This window comes from Bactrocera dorsalis, chromosome 4 (assembly GCF_023373825.1).
Source record: "Bactrocera dorsalis isolate Fly_Bdor chromosome 4, ASM2337382v1, whole genome shotgun sequence".
Lineage (NCBI taxonomy): Eukaryota > Metazoa > Arthropoda > Insecta > Diptera > Tephritidae > Bactrocera > Bactrocera dorsalis.
The window spans coordinates 20,072,232-20,088,982 of NC_064306.1; positions in this window are offsets into that span (position 1 = coordinate 20,072,232).

Genomic DNA, 16,751 nt, shown 5'->3' on the forward strand with positions numbered 1-16,751 from the left:
GCAGCCGCCGAAAATAGTTTTTCTACACTTGGCTGAGTATTATGCTTCTTCTCTAGGTCTTGAAAATATGCTACATTCTTTTCTCTCTTACCTGGATGCATTTTATTCAAATGATCTTGCAGTCTTGAAGGCTTCATTGCTTCATTCGAAAATGTTTTTAGACATAGAAGGCACAAAGGCGAGGATGGGTTTGTGGGATTTTCAATGAATCCGAATTTAATGTATTCGGCACAGTATTGCCGTCTCTTCTTTTTTACTTCCGACATTCTTTTGCTTTGAGAAATACGTTTAACTTCGCGAGTAATGTAAAGGAGGCGTAAATAATGCTCATCTATTGCGCGCAAAACCACAAATGAATATAAAATAAATATTACATTGTTTATATAGGAATGCTTAAGCACAATTATTATATAGACAGTTATATTATAGAATATGAATTCTTATTTTTCCTAGAAATACATTTGTAAAAAAAGGATCTTTATCTTATGATTATATTATGATAGCAAATGCCCACATACAGATTTGGCATTGTCAATAGCAATACGTTTGACAGTTAATATTTTATAAATTCTATCCTGTAGAAATGCCCCGTTATAAAACGGAGCGACCGATTGACATGGTTTTCATTTTTTCTATATTCAATAAAATAGGACAGATATATGAACTACGCGGAGAGAAATATAGAACCGAGTTTGAGCAATCTTTTAATTCATATTAGTTGATGTCCACAAGTTGTTGTCGATAGCTCATGTAGTCGTTGTCTAAGAGGCCTTCTAGCTAAATATATTACAAATAACCCCCCAGGCCTCTACACAACGGCCCCATTTTCTTTCTGGGTCTCTTACCGCCCCCTTTGACACCTGCAGCGCCCACAAGGGGGCGTTATCGCCCACTTTGGGAAACACTGCTTTAGACGAAGAAGAATATTATTTTAGCGACATTTGTAATAATCCATACATATGTATGTAATATGTATGTATGTATGTGTATTTGGCGATATCATTGTTTCTAAGTAGTCCATGCAAATTATGTACTTTGAAACAGAAACGAAATTTCCATTGAACAAAACAGAACATTTTGTAGACTGTAATTCTAGATTTCTCCGCCTTAAAACTTTCCTTATCATTTTTCGCATATTTTTCTATTAAATATCAACAAGCCGGTATTTATAAAAATATTAGATGTGTAAGTATTATAAAAACAAGAGCCCCTTCCATATTTTCACGAATAAGATCCGCACATTTAAAGCATCAAAATTTGCTAAGAAATCTAAATTACATATACATATATTTCTAGTTACTTGGTGTACCTTTAAGTTTTATACTCTTGTTTTTAACTTATGTATATTTAATGATATCGCAGAAGTCAAGCAGATTTCCGAGGCTTCTTAAAAAGAACAGAAATTATTATGCTTGCTTGTGTAGTTTTGAGTTTTGCATTTTTTTTAGATCAAATTTGTCAACAACTTACCAAAGTACCGGTTTTCCTTCCTCAATCCTTACATGTTATATATGTATAAGATACCATGTTTAATATATTTTTATTTGCATGAATTTATATTTATGTATGTATCTACACAGCTTCTCCTAAATTTTTAGTTTGGTTCTTATAAGCTCATTGCTTAAATTCGCCTAATTTTAACTATTGCTAGGCTGTGTTGTCCGTGCACTAATTAATTTATCTGTCTCTTCTCTTTCGACAAATTGGCGGGTGAAAACTCAAAACACGACTATGCTAGTAAGGGTTGATAATCAATACACATTTTGATTTCATTGCTTGTGTGTCCGTATGTACTTATTACCTTCATATATGTAACTAAATATCTCATTTGTATGTAGCCAACATATGGATGTATGCGTTATACAAATCTCTAAGCAAACCATGCAACTTATAAAACACGTTTTAAAATTTATCTGGTAAGAGTTTTCTATTCATGTTGTTTAGATTCTATAAATAACTAATTTAAATAGTGTAATTTAAGGTAATAAGTCACTAAAACACAAACAAAAACAATTACATAATTTTATTTTCTCTTCCATTTGTGGAAATATTATTATGACTATTGCAAAATATTTACATACATATATATTCAAGCCTTTATATAAACTCAGAAAAACGTTAACAAATACCCCGTAATCGGTTACTTTACTAGTTATTATAAACCGAATGCTGCAGCCTTTGACCTTATAATTAAATATTATTTCTTTTATGTATCTATCAGCTTGTGAAATCTTGTATTAGCATTTCTATATAGCCAGTAATTGGAATTACTCGATAATAAATTTGTTCTTCATATCACTTGTATTTATTTTAAATAACAATTAAGTCAAATACTTTTCCGATGTGTCCTGTCGCAAGGTTCTAATTTTTGTTTTGATATTTCTGCTGGAATATTTCAAATGCTAGGTGGCCATAAATTAAATAACAGTTGCTCATTGGGAAAATAATTGCGGCAACTAGTTCCGACAGCAGTTCAGAGTAAGTTGATTACACTGTATGGTAAACATATTATATGTAAGTATTCCTATGCACATATCCACTTGTACGCTAGTGCTTAGTCTTGGGTATGTGAGCGTTAAGTTCACACTTTTTATTTACATTGGCCAGCCAAAACTGTACGTATTAGAGAATTCTATGTTTGCATGCCTGTTATTTATTTCCTTGGAGCAACGCCAGGGGATACACTAATGGTTGCAGAGATGTTTGCTCGAATCCTCCATATCTATAATATTTTGGAATCTCTGTACACTTTTTCCCATTCCAAAGTTGAAAATGAATTGTACAGATATTCTACATACAAACTGTTGACTTGGCAATTTTCTACACGCATACATGTGTATGTACATATGTATGTATACTATATACAGCCATGGACACATAAATAGCACACTTGGTCATCAAATAAGAAAACATTTATTTATTCTTTAGGTTTATCACTTACGGATTTAAAGAGGAATGCGTTTTATTTTAAAAATTATTCACTTTAATATAACTATAACACTGAAACAATAAATATTTTATTATCGCCAAAAAAAGACGAAAACATCAATATCCTATATGACAGCTTGGACACATAAATAGCACAATCTGAAAAGGGTTTAAAAAAAGCTACAAAAATTTATAAAAATTTTTAAAAAATTGCAAAAGATTGTTCATTTGTTTAGTATTTTGTACTATATCCATCATTTTTAAGCATCCGCTCACATCTTTTCTGCATGCTGTCCACCAGTTCTTGATATCGTTCCTTTGGGATTGAATACCAAGGCTCCTCAAATCCAGTCCATAAATTATCAAAATTTTTGAATTTTTTGCTTGCTATTTTAAACTTTATATCAATTCATAAATTTTCTATTGGTTTCAGGTTTGGGTTTTGCGCAGGCCACTCATAAATTTTAAATTTTTTATTGCCGAGACCATACTTTACTAACTTTGTGGTGAGTTTCGGATCATTGTCTTGCATAAATGTCCAGTTTATGGGCATGGATTGAAATACATTTTATTTTTCAATATGTCCAAATACTAAAACTGGTCCATTTTACCTTTTATTCGAACAATTGGCACGATGCCATGCCATGAAAGCACGCCCCGGACCATGATACTTCCACATCCATGCTTAATGGTTTTTTTGGTATACCTAGGTTTAAGGGATTGACCTTGTGGACGACGTAAAAATGATTTTCCAACTGGAACCTTCCTATTTATCTTGGTTTTGTCGCTCAAAAGCACGTTCTTCCAAAATTGTGCTGGTTTGTCTCCGTGGGCTTTTCCAAATGCCAGTCGAATTTTGATGTGGCGTTTTGACAGGAGTGGTTTCTTGCTGGTAATTTGTCCAAAAAGTTGAGATAAGTTGAGTCGTCTTCCTACAAGCTTTCTGGACACGTCCACATCATATTCGTCATTAATTTCGATCATAATTTCTCTTGTTGACTTAAAAGGATCCGCTTTGCTCTTCCGTACTATGTATTTGTCAACACTAATATCGGTTTTACGTGGTTCTGGTTTTCTTGGTATCTTTTTATTGACACAAGGTGGATCTGTTTTGTTGCATAAAGAGCATTTTATAACATTTTTGGAGAGCAATATATTATTTTAGCAATTTTGACAGGATCTTATCCTTTTTTGCTCATATTGGATATAAGGACTCCCTTTTCCGGCGTGGAATGTTTTTTTCCTTCTCATTTTAACGAAATATCGATGAAATAATTATATATTCGCAGAATTAAATTAAAAATATGCAGAACCTCACACAAAATTAAAAAAAAAGTACGAACTTAAAAATGTGCTATTTATGTGTCCACCTCAAATCAACACTATACGCAATAAAATTGTCGCGTACAAAATTTAATAGAAAATAAACAGTATTTTTATGCAGGGAAATGAACCTCATAACAGTGACAAGTAGATACATACCAAATTTTTATTGTTCAGCTACTTTAGGATTAAAAAAAAATTAGAATTAATATGGGATTCAGATGTGTGCTATTTATGTGTCCATGGCTGTATGTATGTATGTATATTACGAGATTCGCCTTTTTAAGCGTAAATATTTTGGACGATGTATCCTTTCGAAGACCGCAAATATTTACATGGCGCAAGGTTGAGGTTGGGGGTTGTGGTCGGTTTCGCCTTAAACCATTTGCTTGTTGGTTATTTTTGGGGCCTGCGCAGCGGACGGCGGTCTGCCGAAAAGGCCAAAGCTTATTTTTCAATCTGCCAACCAGTCAAACCAACTAATACATTTTACTCGTTAATTTTGTACCATACTAACATGCATGCGATAATATTAAGTGTGCTTGTGATGTGTGGACAAGGTATTCTAGCACATACAAACATACATATACATATTGTATACTGACAGTTCAACAAAATGGCCTACAGGAATATTGTCTAGTTGTAACTTGATTGATTCAAGCCTTTCCACAGAGTTTTCGTAAATATGTCATTTAAGTGTTTTTATCAATATGTTCATACATACATATGTATGTATGTATGAAAGTCGGTGGTATTTATTGTATACTTATGGTTATTTTTCAATCTTTTTAGCTGTATAATTTAGTTGCGCAAAGATGCATAATTTTTGATATTATAATCAAAAATATTATTTTTCCATACAAAAATAGGCATTTAACAGAACCATGCTGGCTTCGATCTAGTCCTCTGAGAGGATTTTGCCCAACAACATCTTTCTTGGTGTCTTACAAACGCAAATAACGTAAATATACATACATACATACATACATATGTCGGTATGTGAACTCATAAGCATATCTGTGTACCTCATATGCAGATGTTTGTACATACATATATCAATCTACTTGAGTGTGAATGGTTATCAAACAGAGATGAGTTAAGATTAATGATTGAGGTTTTGCTTGGAGCTTGGGCATCAGGTGAGTTTATGGTGATAACACGATATTATTTGAAATGCATCAGCGAATATACATACATATTCATATGTACACATACATACATATATAAAAGAATTTGGCGCAATGTTTTGTCTCCAGATTACTTCATACATATCTATCTACTTGTCCCTTACATAGATTAAGTCTAGAAATAAATACATTTTCGCACAGTTTGAGAAAATCTGTCCAACTAAACTATTTATATACACTATCTCGTCAATTTTGGCTTTGATTGTTCATAAGATCAAGGTCTTCAGGAAAGTAATAAATTAATGAGTACTCTTGTTTTATTTTACTTTGAGCATTGTTATTTTTCTTTTGATAATTTAGTTCTCAAGTTAATTATCAATTTAGGTGACTTGGTTGTTTTTCCCAGCTATTTTTTATGTGATTGCATCTTTTGTCCCACAATCACGTCGCATTCATTCTAGTAAAATCGAGAGTTACGTTATATTGTTTGTCAAAACTTTTTGACGGTCGATTTGAAAGGAAAGAGACGTTACCTTAGCCCATTTTAACATTTATTCAACAAAAAAAAATGATATATCAAGCAAAATATAATAATTAATATTACAAATAATTATTGCAGCCCTTTTCAACATACTGATGTCTATGAACAGTAGTTAAGGAGTAAAAAACGAGTTTGTGTATATAAAGGGTGATTTTTTAAGAGCTTGATAACTTTAAAAAAAAAAAAAAACGCATAAAATTTGCAAAATCTCATCGGTTCTTTATTTGAAACGTTAGATTGGTTCATGACATTTACTTTTTGAAGATAATTTCATTTAAATGTTGACCGCGGCTGCGTCTTAGGTGGTCCATTCGGAAAGTCCAATTTTGGGCAACTTTTTCGAGCATTTCGGCCGGAATAGCCCGAATTTCTTCGGAAATGTTGTCTTCCAAAGCTGGAATAGTTGCTGGCTTATTTCTGTAGACTTTAGACTTGACGTAGCCCCACAAAAAATAGTCTAAAGGCGTTAAATCGCATGATCTTGGTGGCCAACTTACGGGTCCATTTCTTGAGATGAATTGTTGTCCGAAGTTTTCCCTCAAAATGGCCATAGAATCGCGAGCTGTGTGGCATGTAGCGCCATCTTGTTGAAACCACATGTCAACCAAGTTCAGTTCTTCCATTTTTGGCAACAAAAAGTTTGTTAGCATCGAACGATAGCGATCGCCATTCACCGTAACGTTGCGTCCAACAGCATCTTTGAAAAAATACGGTCCAATGATTCCACCAGCGTACAAACCACACCAAACAGTGCATTTTTCGGGATGCATGGGCAGTTCTTGAACGGCTTCTGGTTGCTCTTCACCCCAAATGCGGCAATTTTGCTTATTTACGTAGCCATTCAACCAGAAATGAGCCTCATCGCTGAACAAAACACGCGCGCGAAACACATTTCGAACCGAACACTGATTTTGGTAATAAAATTCAATGATTTGCAAGCGTTGCTCGTTAGTAAGTCTATTCATGATGAAATGTCAAAGCATACTGAGCATCTTTCTCTTTGACACCATGTCTGAAATCCCACGTGATCTGTCAAATACTAATGCATGAAAATCCTAACCTCAAAAAAATCACCCGTTACATATACATGTATGTATGTATGTGAAGAAATGTTTCTAGGTATTTTCAATTGTTTATTTATGAACGTAACGAAATGTTACCCCTACAGCATCCAAGCTTTTTGAGTACTCAAAACATCATTTGGGGTAGTTTTACCGGATTATTGGGCTGTTTTATTGTTTTACATACATACCTATTATATGATCATTGACTTTATCAGTTAAATGGATGCTGTTGTTTAGGATGACATTTGACCTATACGATGACCCGCTGGGTATATGGTCAATTAACACCTATTGTCGTTGTTACGTAAACACAGATCATGGGTATAAATATGTACTATAATTATATCTAGATATGTATGGTAGGTGAACAGTTCGGAAAATACCCTTAAAAAATGGGTATTACTATAATTCTTTCCATCTAATTGGTACCTAATATAATATATTTGCATGCAAACGCTTGTTTGACCTATTGAAATTGCTAATCCAGCAATAAGTTTATTCATCAGAAAATTGTTTTAATCGAAATGATTCTATATCAATGTTATTCTTAACGGAACTTGATTGGTATATTTAAAAAAAAAAATAGCATGTTGGTAGTGCAAATGTTCGGAATCCTACCACGCTCATAAAACGTTGTTATTCGAAACAAGTAAGAAAGGCTTCTACCGGGTGTAGCCGAACATTCTATAAACACGCACTTTCCAAGAATTAAAAAAAGGAATGAAAAAGCTTTTGATGATAGTAGAAAAGAAATAAATTAATACGAATAAGAATGTTGAAACTCATCGGAAACGAAAGATAAAATAACCAACTTTAACGAAAAAATTAATACACGATTTGTATACTGTAAATTTTTTTACTTCGGCGTAATTTGATATTAATTTACTTTTTATTAAAAATTTTAATTTTTTATACTTGTATTAACCTAATATCGAAATAACTCAAATTTTCAATCACTAATTCCCACGTTGGGCGTGTTGGGTAACAAGTTACATTCGTAGGGCTATACTAAATTCCTACTTTTGCGTCCTCGCCACGGACCCTGGAAACGTGAGCAATCCTTGTGTAAGATGCGGTAGCAAATCCGTATGGAAGGCTCCATCACGGCTAAAGGAGAAAAAGCTTTAGCGGAGCGACTACGACATATTCGGTTTAAGGTCTCGCTAAAGTTTAATTGCAGCATTTGTTCTCTAGAAGTGCGGCTGGTTATGCGCTGGGTTTGGGATGCCCCACGTAGAATCCCAATGAAGAAGAAACAACAAAAGACTCAGTCGTCGTGTTATTCACTCTAGTGAAAAATTTTCAGAGCAAAATTTTTTTACATAACACTATTTTGCGCCCACGCCTCGACGGAAGAGAAGAACAATGTTATCAAAGAAACCTTTTGGCAATTTTAACGCCATGGTGTTGTATCAAGGATCAACAGTTGGAAATTCATCTAAAATGGCGAAACCTCTTCAAATGGTTTGAGGCTGATTGACTTCGCAGGAGTCCGAAATATGATTGTCTGCAGTACTAGATTCCCACAGAAGAAAACTCATGAAGCTACTGGGCTGTCTTCACATCGAACGAGGACCTTACATTGACCGCAATCTTCTTATAGCGAATATATGCGCCCGTCTCTTTACAACAAAGTACGCACGTCAACAAACCCAGAGAATGTACGACGTCTAGAAGTTACATATTATCACAACCGACAGTGAAACGGGTTTCTACTCAACTTGCACTCCTGCTCTCTGAGAGCACTCATCAGAAACTCGGTATAAGGCAACTGTGGGACGGCATTTTAAGCGCTCTTTACATACAGCTGCAAGCATAGCCATTGCTGTTCGAAAAGGTCGAAAGAATCGGATTACCGGCCGAGCTTTTCAAAAACGGCAGCGAAGAACTGACAATATACTCGTATGTATCTTTGCAAGATATGGTCAGATGAAAGCATGCCCGATGATTCGCACCGAATTGTGCTCTGCCCAATCCACAAAAAGGGGGCATTCTGCGCCAATTACCGTGAGATAAGCTTATCGGGCATAGTGTGTAAAAACTTACAGGCCCACCGTAAACAAACCCATCAGACCTTATCAGTGTGGCTTTAGACCTGGAATCAACCAGATTTTCACCATGTGCCTTATCCTGGAAAGTTCCCGCGAAGATTCGACTTCGAAGTTGGAACTAACATAAACTCGAACTAAATGAACTACCTCTGTGCCACTATGTTTGAACTTGGTATCCCCGCAAAGCTAATACGGCTATGTAAACTGAATTTGAGGAACACCAGATGCTTCATTCGTTCAATAGGAAGCAGGGTTTCAGACTAGAATAGTTAGTTCTGCTTTCTCCAGTTTGGTTAAGGAAGCGAAGAGCACGGCTCTGGCTGTGAACGAGGACTAGACGAAATATTTCCTGTCATCAAGCAAACAGTCATCGCATTCACTACTTGGTTTAGACGTCATTATCGACAGCCAAAACTTTAAAGTCGTAGATTACTTCGTCTATCTTGTAACCGGTATCAACAGCGGTATCAGCTTTGAAATGCAAAGCAGAATCGCAACAGATGCCACTTTGGACTGAGTAGGCAAATGAAAAGTAAAGTCCTCTCTCGACGAACAAGGACTAAATTCCACAAGTCTCCCATTATTCCCGTCATCATCTTATGAGGCGGCCTTAGGAGTGTTCGAGAAAAAGGTTTTGGAGAAGATTTATGGTTCTTTGCGCATTGGTAACCGCGAATACAACAGTCGATGGAGCGAGGAGATGTACGAGATATCCGGCGTCGTTGACATAGTTCAGTGAATTAAAAGACAGGGTTTGCACTGGCTATGTCATATTGTTCGGATGGACGAAAATTTACCACAGTAATGTATACGCAGGATTTGTCCGGAAAGTTATAGGACTGAATCAATTTAAAAAAAATTATTGAACCAATCGTTACAATTCTTTAAAAGCTTTCAAAATAGGCTCCTTCTGCGTCAATGCATCGCTGCCAGCGCGATTTCCAAGCATTGAAGTCGTCGCGGAAGGCATTCTCCAAAATAGCTTTGAGAGCCGAGGTATCCTGCTTGGATCCTCTTTCGTCCACACACGAAGCGTTGGGATGCCGAGCTTGGTTAGGTAGCTGTTCACATGAAAGGCGGTGTGGACCGGGGCGGCGTCATAGTGCAACTTCCAATCGGCTGCGATGTCTTGTCGGATCCGATTGACCCTTCGTTTGAGTCTCTTGGGGACTTCCACGTAAAATTTGGCGTTGACGGTTTGTCCAGGAGGAACAAATTCATGGTGGACGATGCCTTTGATGTCAAAAAAGACAATGAGCATCGTTAGCACTTTGGATTTGCTCACGGCACGGTCTTCATCAGCGACCTCTTTTCGGCCCACCAAAAAGGCCTGGTGCCACCGAAACACACCACTTCTTTCTAAAGCAACATCTGGGTAAGCCTGTTTGATCATATCAAACGTTTTTGTCGCAGATTTACTGAATTTCACACAGAAATTAATTGCGTACCTCTGCTCTAACGAACGCTGCATTTTCAGCTTGCACCACACATAGAAACACGTCGATCGAAAATGTTTGTCCTGACTCCACAGGTGCTCGGAGACAACTGACTAGCCGCTCGCTCGTTAGCTAGGAAAGCCCTCTACCGAATACAGTCGGTGCGCGCAAGACTAGCATTCTCCACGGCTTCGCTCGCATTTAATTCCTAGAATAAATATCAAAGATTATTAAAAATTCCAAATTACTAAATAAATATAATAACATAATTTGTGCGCGAATACTTTGCATAAATAATACATTTACATATGTATATATCGTCACCTGAAATGCAAAATAACGTATCATCAAAAAATTCGAAATTGAGTGTCTTATTGATTACGCTTCACTACTTCAAATTACATACATAATATTAAATACGTTCAACATTTTCTGGTTCTGCGGTCATATATAAACCAGTTTTAACCAACATTAATATTTTGTTTCACTCATGTTCCATTTTATTCCGTGTTTCATTCATGCCACTGTGAATTTCTGAAAATGTTGTTACGTTAATTTGCATTTCAGGTGACGATATGTAGGTATTTCTTATATAAACAACCAAAGCTGTTCAAGCCTCTGGGTGGGTGGGTAGTTATTTTTTTTACCGAAAATATCGGTTAATGTCTGAGGTATATAAATGAAATTAGGAAAATATCCTTTCCCGATAATATTACGTATAAGCGCTAAAAATGGGCTAAATAGGGTCAATACTTTCCTTAGCTCCCATATACATACCTAATATAAAGATTGTCGAATTCTCTCTAATACTCTAATACTACTATAATATTTTTGTTTTCAAAATTTATCAACCCTGGTCAATATATGTATGTGGAAATAGGCAACCAAATAAACGGAAGTAATTATGTTAAGGGAAATGCCCTAAATTTCATGAAAAAGCTAATGTAAACGAATTAAAGTTAGGTGGAAACTCAATATGGCTGGAAATCACTATAATGGGCATTGAAAATTGATGTGCTATTACTCAAATATTGGGTTGTCAAAAAAGTCTTGCGGTATTTTTATTGAATCAATTCGTGTGGCACCCATACATCGAGCTTCTTAGTGACTCCAAGCTTCTTCAAATGGTTTATACCTCTTTCGACCAATTCAGCGATTTTATCGCAATTTTCGACGACAGGCCTTCCGGAGCGTGGCGCATTTTCGACCACCTCTATACCAGAATGAAAACGTTGAAAACATCGTTGTGCGGTGGAAACGGAAACTGTATCGGGTCCATAAACTGCACAAATTTTATTGGCGGCTTGAGATGAAATTTTGCCTTTATCGTAGTAGTACTATAAAATATGCCGTATTTTCTCTTTATTTTGCTCCATGTTTGCGACGGTACAACTCACGAACGACTTAAAAGAAACGACAATCAATCAAACGCGTGAAATGAGCTTTCCAAAAAGGTATAGCATGACCCGATGCGACGAATAAAACTAGAACTACGCGCTTTCAGCTAAGTGTAACTTTCAAAACGGAAACCTTCCCGTGTTTCCCCATGGGATACAACTCATGAGAAGTGTTAAAATTATGTATGGATCATTCCTTAAAACTCCTTGGGTTTGATCCATACACTCCCAAGTGAAATTTCATACCTGAGCAGCGTATTGAACGATCTGAAGAAGATTTGATGTGTAATATTATTGTTGTAATCTTAATATATGGAAGTTGAAATCAACAATTCTGCACCGAACTATATTACCCTTCAGAGACACATTTCTTATAGCAACTATTTAACGAAAACGGGATTGACGGCCAGGAAGGTTTTGCTGTGTGTTTGGTGGGATCAGAAGGGAATCATCCACTAAGAGCTGCTCCCATATGGCCAGACGCTTAATTCTACCATCTACTGCGAACAACTGGACCCCTTGAAGAAGGCGATCGACCAGAAGCGTCCACAATTGGCCAAAAGGAAGGGTGTACTGTTCCACCAAGACAACGCCAGACCACACACTTCGTTGATGACTCGTCAGAAGCTACGGGTGATTACCACCTGTTCCTGTTCCTGTCCAGGGCGAACGCCATTGTTGGTGTAAAGTTGAACTCAAAAGAGGCTTGTGAAAAGTGGCCGTCCGAGTTCTTCGCAAATAAGGAGGGGGCTTCTACGAGGGGGGTATTATGAAGCTGCCGTCTAGATGGAAACAGATTATCGAACGAAATGGCTTATATTTTAACTAAAACCGATCACTGTAACACTTTTTATAAAGCATTGAATAAAGAGAAAAAAACGGAAGGGAGATATTTGCATTACAACTGCAACTGCAAAAACTTCACCGAAACTACAATACCCTTCAGAGGCACAACCCTTATAGCAACTATCCAACGAAAACGTCTTTCCTGTTTGAGTCGAATGCTATAGTGGTCCGTTCTGAACACTTTGTCAAATAAAAAAGTTTTCCATGTAAGAGCTTGATTTTGATCGTTCTGTTTGTATGGCACTTATATCCTAAATTGTTTTGAATGGTTCCTACAAACAAGGAGCTCCTTGGGGAGGGAAGCATGTATGCAAAATTCCAGATAGATATCTTAAATAATGAGAGATGATCGTCATGTTGATCATTTATATACATTTACACCATATGGGGTCTCCAACGTTGTTTTGCTTCAAACTTCGTCACAAGCTTACTATATATCCTGTTTAGGGTACAACAAGGAAGGAAGGGCTAAGTTTGAATGTACCTGAACATTTTATACGCAATTTGCAAGAATCAAAGCCGGGAAATACTTCCAGGTGTTGACAAAACTTTGTATTAAAAAATTTATAGATTAATATGTGTTTATTTATAGGCCTGCTTTGCCGGCGAGCTACTGCTATGATGCAAAACTTTTCTGTAAATTATTATTTTAGTGAAGTTTCAAATAAAGGATCTGCATGGTTTCATCATTTTCTCTTAAGGTTTCTATAGATAAACTGTGTAATATATTTGCATATTTCGGCACACAATGACAATTCATCTGTGAAAATATTAGGCACACGTCCGTTCAAAATATTTATACAATGGCAACCAAAGAGGTCTTCTCAACCTTCATTGGCCTTTATAGCAGCTGTTCAATAATTAAAAAGAGAACTTATATCATAGGGTTGATTATGAATAAACCTGTTCTGTAAAGAATGGTTTTCTATAAGCATTGAGGAAGCCAAAGAGCAAAGGGGTAAAGAGATAAACTTTATTTTACTTATTTTGCGAGGGTTAACTCATAACGGTAGATAGTTACGTTACGGAAAATTTTAAACATAAAATGTTTATAGTAGTCGAGGTTGCTCTTGAGGGAAGAAACTAGCAAAGATGTCCAAGACGGTATATCTACAGCTCATCGTTCCATCGAATGCGATATTCGCCGTGGCCAACGCGCAAAGGACCATAGATCTTTCGCAGAACTTTTCTCTCGAAAACTTGCAACGTCGACTCATCGATTATTGTAATCGTCCAAGCCTCTGCACCATATAGCAGGACGGGAATTATGAGCGACTTATAGAGTTTGGCTTTTGTTCGTCGAGAGAGGACTTTACTTTTCAATTGTCTACTCAGTCGGAAGTAGGACCTGTTGGCAAGTGTAATCCTGCGTTGGATTTCCAGGCTGACATTGTTGGTGGTGTTAATGCTGGTTCCTAAATAGACGAAATTATCTACAACTTCAAAGTTATGACTGTCAACAGTGACGTGAGAGCCAAGTCGCGAGTGCGACGACTGTTTGTTTGATGACAGGAGATATTTCGTCTTGCCCTCGTTCACTGCCAGACCCATTTCTTTTGCTTCCTTGTTCAGTCTGGAGAAAGCAGAACTAACGGCGCGGGTGTTGAGACCGATGATATCAATATCATCGGCATACGCCAGCAGCTGTACACTCTTGACCTGTTCGATTCAGTTCTGCTGCTCGAATAATTTTCTCCATGAGCAGATTTAAGAAGTCGCATGATAGGGAGTCGCCTTGTCTGAAACCTCGTTTGGTGCTGCTCAACGTCAGTTTACACAGCCGTATTAGTTTTGCGGGGATACCAAATTCAGACATCGCGGCGCAAAGGCAGCTCCTTTTCGTGCTGTGTCGAGTGTCGAGTCTCCTTTCACGGGTCTTTTCCAAGATTTGGCGCATGGTGAATATCTGGTCGGTTGTTGATTTACCAGGTCTAAAGCCACACTGATAAGGTCCAATCAGTTTGTTGACGGTGGGCTTTAATCTTTCACACAATACGCTCGACAGAACCTTATACGCGATGTTGAAGAGGCTTATCCCACGGTAGACGCAGATCGTGGGGTCTTCGTTTTTATGAATTGGGTAGAGCATAAATAAGTTCCAATCGTTGGGCATACTTTCGGTCCACCATATCTTGCAAAGAAGCTGATGCATGCACCTTATCAGCTCTTCGCCGCCGTGTTCGAATAGCTCGGCCGGCAACCCATCGGCCCCTGCCGCTTTGTTGTTTTTCAGGCGGGTAATTGCTATTCAAACTTCTTCATGGTCGGGCAATGGAACGTCTGCTCCATCGTCATCGATTGGGGTATCGGGTTCGTCTTCTCTTGGTGTTGTGCGTTCACTGCCATTCAGCAGGCTGGAGAAGTGTTCCCTCCATAATTTAAGTATGCTCTGGGCATCGGTGGCTAGATCACCTTGGGGGGTTCTACAAGGGTATGCTCCGGTCTTGAAACCTTCAGTTACCCGCTGTATTTTTTTGTAGAATTTTCGAGCATTACCCCAGTCGGCCAGCTTATCAAGCTCTTCGTACTCACGCATTTCGGCCTCTTTCTTCTTCTGTCTGCAAATGCGTCTCGTTGTCCTCTTCAACTCTCGGTATCTATCCCATCCCGCACGTGTTGTGGTCGATCGTAACGTTGCGAGGTAGGCAGCCTGTTCTTTTGCACTTTCCGAAAACCAATGGTTTCGGTTGCAGCTGTACGTAAGGAGTTTGAAATGCCGTCCCACAGTTCCCTTATACCGAGTTGTTGACGAGTGCTCTCAGAGAGCAGGAGTGCATGCCGAGTAGAAAATCGTTCGGCTGTCTGTTGTGATTGCAGCTTCTCGACGTCGAACCTTCCTTGTGTTTGTTGGCGTGCGTTTTTTGCTGCACAGAGGCGGGTGCGAATTTTGGCTGCAACAATATAGTGGTCCGAGTCGATGTTAGGACCTCGGAGCGCACGCACATCTAAAACACTGGAGACGTATCTTCCGTCTATCACAACATGATCGATCTGGCGGTTTTTCGATCCGGAGACACCTGGCTGTCTTGATGTATCTTCTTATGCTGGAATCTAGTACTACAGATAACCATATTTCGGGCCCCGGCGAAGTTGATCAGCCTCAACCCATTTGGGGATGTTTCCTCGTGGAGGCTGAACTTACCAACCGTAGTGCCAAAGATACCTTCTTTGCCCACCCTGGCGTTAAAGTCGCCAAGCACGATTTTGACATCGTATATTCTATAAAATTAGTCTTAATTTTAATTCTGATTTTGATTGTAATAAATATTTAGCAATGTGAAAAAGAAATTGTATTAAGTGAGAATGAAAAACATTTTCAGTCACTTTATAGGAGATTTACCTGTTTGTAATAGATTAAGGACTACAAAACCGGTAAATACAATATTATAAGCCCGGGAATGGATATAACTAGTATAACCTACTTATGGGAAGAAAATAGTGTCATATAAATATTAAACATACATATGTACATATGTATGTATGTTTGTAATATATTCACGAAAACAACAATATCTCTTCGTTAATGTATATACACATATACATATGTATTACATATAAAGCATTGTTCACTTAAAATCTGTACGCACTCTAGGGACCGCTGCTCCGTTATTTTAAAAATTCTCTGAGTAAAATCAGTTGATCTGAGTACATGGTTAAAATACAGTTATGTATAGGAATTTTCAATGCCCTTGCTTATCAGTTGGCTTTTAAATGTGAAATAGAGTACGCTAATCGAAAATTAATAGTGAACGAATTTATAGCAAATCCGACATGGTCAGGTTCAAAAATTGGAAAAAAATTAAAATTGTCCAAAACAACAGTTTGTAGTGTAATTAAACGGTACAAAAATACTTTGAGCATAGAAAGAGCTAAAAAAATGTGTGTAAAAAGAGGAGCGCGGGATTTAGAATTAGTAAGGAAGATACTAACCTCAATTAAAAAAAATCCCGGGCTATCTGACAGTGATCGCGCCAAAAAATTTGGGACAAGTATAAGTACCGCCAGGCGAATACGTTTAAATGCTGGGCTAAATACATA